The sequence below is a fragment of the Manacus candei genome, unplaced genomic scaffold, assembly GCF_025592945.1.
Source record: "Manacus candei isolate 608988 ecotype Guabito, Panama unplaced genomic scaffold, ASM2559294v1 h1tg000002l, whole genome shotgun sequence".
Lineage (NCBI taxonomy): Eukaryota > Metazoa > Chordata > Aves > Passeriformes > Pipridae > Manacus > Manacus candei.
The window spans coordinates 10,502,656-10,508,627 of record NW_026138050.1 but is presented as its reverse complement, the minus strand read 5'-3'; positions in this window follow the sequence as shown (position 1 = coordinate 10,508,627).

Genomic DNA, 5,972 nt, shown 5'->3' with positions numbered 1-5,972 from the left:
GTCACAGTACTAATAGAAATCTGCCTTCTCTCTGAGGTCATCTGGCATTTCAGATAATTTGGATTATGAGAACTATCAGCTGCAGCACATTCACTTCCAGTGCTCAGGTCTTTTGAGTTTGTGCTGTTCCCTTCCAGGGAAGGATCAGGCCACCCATCTGCACAGCTCTGGTTGCATCAGGGAGACTGCCCTGAATCTTCAGGGCATGAGGCTCTGACCCTGTCTACTGAGAAAATTTGTTAAATTATGTCCAGACTTTCGCAATGCCAGCTCTTCCTCACTCGCAAACCTGACACTTCTGGGGGAAGGGAGGGGGTGGTTTGCTGAGGTCTCTCAGTATCTCTGGTGAGGACAATCTTCTTACAAAAGAAGTAGGATTACTATAACCCATTTACAAGGCTGTTAAAAGCAAAACAGAAACTGAAATTACAGATGCAGTGCCGCTAATGGGAGGTTTGAGGTTACTTTGTTTAAATTCAATGACCGTTTGACAGGAATGAAACCCACTGACTCAGAATTCTGTGTTTATTTAAAGTCTCCAAGGTGAAACATTAAAAAAAAAAAAGCTTTCTGAGTTTTCTTAGTCATGCCAGTAACATATCACTTGAATCCCTTGATAACAGCCCAATTTTACAAGTCAACAGTGCAATGCTAGAAAAAGGCAGCTACTTTACTGGAAACTCTTAATCTAAGGGCTATTTCTGCTGCACAGGCTCCAAGCAGCTGCTGCAAAATACGACCGGATTATCTCAAAGATTGTACCTTGGAGTAAAAGGAAAGCTATTGATTTTCATTTCGAAGAGTTATTGAAACCTAGGAGGAAAAAGAGTGAGGGATTGTTAAGTTCCAGGTAAAGTAAAACAGAGATAATGACAGCTGCATGGGAGGTAAGTGGATGGGCAGCCAAAATGTCTGGCTGCCTTTAAAGCTGCATGATTCTGTACCAGCAAACTTCGGGGAAACAGACAGGTTTGTTTTCCAGGAAGAGATAATAATGTAGAAACCTCTTTCTTGTGGCTTTCTTTAATCGCATGGAGGGATGGTGTTAAAAGCCAAACATGTACAGAGAGACGGTCCCTTTGAAGTACAAAAGCACAATGTATCCCAGACTCGGTTCACTTAAGGGGCACTTAACTGAAAGTCACAGTCACCTCTCACACCGAGCTGACCTCTTTACCTCTTTTGAAAACAATCATTTTAGCCTTTGCTGTTACAGTACTGTCAGGAAAACTCAAACGTGCAGAGAGCGTGTCACTGGAACTGAAATCAATGTGCCACATTGCACAAGTCTCTTCACACACATTTCAGCACATTTGACATCAGCTGTGCAGATCTAGTTAAAATACTTTCACTAGCTGAATAGTCATTTCTCCAGAACTGTGCCTGGGAACATTTTGCTGATGTACACCATAGTATCCTGTTTCATTTCAGATTTGCAGGTCACTGCTTGCTCCTAGTGCAGATTGAGCTGTCATTTTTTGTGACTGTATGGGAACCATTAAATCCCTATCATCTCTTCCTTCAGTGTTTCCTAGGATGGCTGAGTTGTTTGGTGCTCTGTGTGCTACATCTGGAGCACCTTTAGCAAGCACAGGGATACCAAATTCTGCTACAAGCAGAAAGACAGAAACACATCTATGATCCTGGCAGGGATCTTTGTGTCACAGAAGTGCATTGCTACTGAGTGAACAGTGAAAAAGTTACTCTGTCCTGCCCCAGCCCTATCAAGGGCTGATTCTGTTGCAATGAGCTGAGGTAAGACCATATTGTGACAGAGCAGTTGATTTATGGCCCTTTTTGTTCCCCTTATACCTCATGAAATCCATGCCATCTTCAACTAGGAGTAACTGAAGCACAGCAGACTCAGCACCAGCCTCAGCCCACACCTCCCTGCTCCTTCCCTACCTGGGGATCCTCCAGTGGGAAACCAGGTACTACCCCGAGGGTTCCTCTCACAGATGCTGCTCTCTTACCTCAGGCATGTTCCAAACACTGAGAAAGCTCCAGTTTTAAAAGAGTGTTCTGCAGGAAGATGAAAGCCTATAACAGCTCCTGTGCAACAAAATAAAAGCTTTCTGGCTTAAAGCCTGCATTTGCTTTTCAGGGAATTACCAACAGGCAGATTACAACAGTCATTTTCCAAATTATAGTAACCAACCACATTTTCGGTGAAGATGATCTTGGATTCCAGTAAGTAAAAAAATTGCTATTGTTTGTTCCCCTCCTTTTTTCCTTCTGCTTCCCATTTTTCCAGGAACTCAGTATTGTCTTGTTTGCCTGCTTTGAAGCACTGATGGTCTGTATGTACAAGTCACCCCAAGGACTCTGTGTGCCTGCTCTTGGCCAGAAGGCTCTAGTTCTTTGTGCACTCAGAAAAGAATCTGAAGAAGAATAATTTCTTCCTGTTCTAAGGTCTAAATTTCCACAGATCACTGGAAACTTTCTTTTCATTGCCAATGGCTTTTGGATCAGCTCTTATTCAGCTGCAGCTTAGTTCCTGGAAAGCTAATATTTGATGGCCTTATCCATGAAATCACAAATTAAGTCTGACCTGATGCAGAAAATGTAACTAGGCAAATAAAACAGGCTGGTTTTCTCCAGCCCCTCAATTGCTTTCTGTGAAAGAAATATCCTATATTTTAGCAAAAAACTCAAATCTTTGTGAGATCTCTTCGAAATTCAGATATGAATTCACTGTCAACTTTCTGTAGCAAGTTCAATGGGAATAATTCTATGGGAATTTTGCCTAAAAAAGTCGGGGGGGAAAAAGTCTTATATCTGTTAATGCAGTTCACTGTAAATATGAAATGTTCTTCAATTCACCAGTGACATGTTTTTTCTCTTGGTCAGTCTTTCATTTTACTCCATAAATATTCAGCCTTAATTACAGCTATTTTGGTTTTGAGATTGTTGGCTGAGGTTTTGGGGGGTTTTTGTTTTGGTTTTTGTTGTTGTTGCTGCTTTGAAATCTGAATTTACCATTTAAAATGTTAACTTATCCTTCCTGGAGAATTAAGAGAGAGTTTTGCGCTGAACTTTTTCTTCAGCAGGCTTTTCCTATCAGTCACTTATTGTGACAGAAGCAGCAAAGTCAATCACTTTATGTTTTTTGAATCCTATTTGCCACGTTATTAATAGACTCTGGATTATTTCTGTCACCTGTTGGGTACATGCTTTTAGTTCAGCATTTTCTCTCCAGGAAGGTTCTGCCAAACTCAACAGCAGGCTCCTGCAGTAGCTGCTCAGTGACTCTGGTCTAGATTGAGAAGTTTGTCTTTCACTGATGACTGATTGGCCAGTTTTGGTCAGCAAACAGGAGCTGGTACATCCCAGCCACACACTCCTACTTCTGTTTTGCGCTGGTTCTCACATTTCTTGGATGCTTATTTTTAGCCTTTTTTGCTGCTTAATGTGACATGACTGGGTTTTTCTTTTCCCCCTAAAATAGCAAGTTGTCTTGGCTCTGGAAGAGTCCTAGATCATAAAGGATTCACCATGAGATTCCAGGGCCCAGGAGCAGGGATGGAGAAAGGGAAAGGCCAAGTTGTGGGGGAAGCTGCTGGATTGTCTCAGCTGTCTGTGCCACCACACTCTTGAGCTGTTTAAAAAGCACCCTGTCTACACTGTTTCTATCACACAAAATACACAGCCAGCAGACTTCTAGTTTCTGGCTCACAGGAAAAAGCTAAAATTATGGAGAAAAAATTTCACCTTCAGGAATGCAAAATCTGGATTGGGACCGTTTCACCTACGAGACTTGACTAATCTGTATTCAAAGCAACTCAAAGAAAGGTTCTGCTGGCCATGCTGTTGAGGGTCCTAGCTAGATGGACTAAGTCCTTCAGGCTACCTTTAACACTTCTAAAGGTAAAGAGTGGGGACTACATAAACAGTATGGATGAACTTGCTTTTAGAGGGTTCTTTCAGAGCTTCTTTTTATCTGCTTTTTTATCAGCTTCAGTTTGGAGGATCAACCCCTCAGTTGCAGGAATGGACTGAAGACACTGCAGTGCTTATGAGGGAAGTGGAAAGAATTATCTACTATAGGCAGAAAGCGGAGTAGGATCTGCCAAGTATAAATGGTTAAAGGAATTACCTTATAGCTCGTTGGACCCTTTTTCACTTTCCATGAGTAAATGCATTTGCTCTACCAAGTCAGAGCTTCAAAGTATACCAAACCACCATTCCAAGGAAAATTGTGGAAATTTCACATAGCAACGTCATAATGAGTGAATGGACACCACTTTCCCAGTGCTAAATATTTCCATCCTTACTTTCAAACAGTCCAGCAACCTCTGCTTTGGCTCTCCCTTAGCTGAGTATATTCACTGGCCCCCGTGTGTACACGTGCCTACCTACACCACACCCATCTCCTCTGTTTTGCTCTCCCCCAGCCACTGGCAGCATATCTTTCAGCTGATAGAGGTGCCTGGGACTCCTTCTATCAGTGTGTGCGTGCCAGAGAGTTTGAGTTTGCCAACCAGTAGCTCAGTGGTTGTTTTTAGACCATTATCAAGCCAAAGCCACGAACGCCTGCCGAGAGCCTCAGTAGGTTGGCTCAGAACCAGCTCCTCCTGTGTGTAGACACAGGGTGAGACACACTGCCCACCCCTGCCTTTTGCTGTCACCCAGCTCCAGCAAGCCTGTACTTGCCCTTTCCCACTTGGAAAGGACAGGGCAGATTTCACAACTTTGTGTAACAACAATTTTGGAAATCACACGGGAGGAGACACAAGGAAATGCCACAACAATTTCCTTATAGATTTCTCCTGTGGAAGAGGAGGGAAATCCTCCACTCCTTACCTACAGGTGAGGGCATGGTCCCCCACACCTCCAGATTTTCCAGCTTTTTTAGGGTGAGGCAGCCAGGACAGCCACCCTTGTCACTTTGTCCTATTTCTTCCCTGCTTACTTGCAACCTGGTTGCAATGCAGCAGTTCTACAAGGCTTCTGAAACCAGCAGAGGAGTTTTTTTTCAGAGGATTCTCATCCCCCAGATTGTCTGTGAGTGCAGATAAATTCCTTAAGTGTCATTGAGTTGAAGAGAAGGTGAATGGTGGACAAGAAGAGAGAATGGGTTTGTGGCATGATTTCCCTGTGTTGTCTCTGTAGGAAGTTCTCTGCAAAGCCTTTTTTTCATGTAGAGCAACTGAACCCCTTTCCACAGGAACTGCGTCTAGGTATTGATCAGAAAATCCAGCTGTTAGAATTATAGGATATTAGTGGAATATAATATACAAATTTCTCTCTGATTTCCTCTTCCTGCATTGACAAGAGAGAGCAGTGCCCTTCATGGGACAAGGTGTCCTCCCAGTACACCAACCTCTGGCACTGAGGAAGGGTCTTGACACAAGGCTGCTGTGTGCCAGCTGGAGAAAAGCAGCTGTTTCCCTGTTGGGAGCATGTCCCACAATTCACAGCCCACAGCAGATCAGATTGTTTGATTGCACAGCCATCAGAAGTAAGTCTATGTGAAGCAGCACAAATGTATGATGTGTTTCTGTGGGAGATTAAATAACAAGAAATTCAAAGGGGCCTTGTCCTCAGCATGGGAGGCTTAATAGGTTTTTCTTAAGTCATATGGCAAAGCAGTCATTCCAGATAACCATACCTAAGCCCAAAGTTCCTTGTGCATTGGGAAAGGCATATGTGAACTGAAGAATTAAAGGATTACAATTATGTGAGTAAGAACTTTCTGTGAAATAGAGGAACAGAAGAAGGGAACTAAAAGCCCTCAATAATGCTTAACAAAAGCACATTCAAACAATGCTATTCCTAGGCAAATAATCTTTCAAAGACATTTAATAATCAGATGTGAAAATCTGGACCCAGATATGACTTAGGCTTTTAGCCATGTCCTTTGGGATTGTCAAATTAAAACAAAGGAAAGAGCAAAATCCTGAAATCAAATGTCAGTGTTACTTCTATCATGTGCTAAAAATCAGAACAGAGCCTCCAAACATCTGAGCACT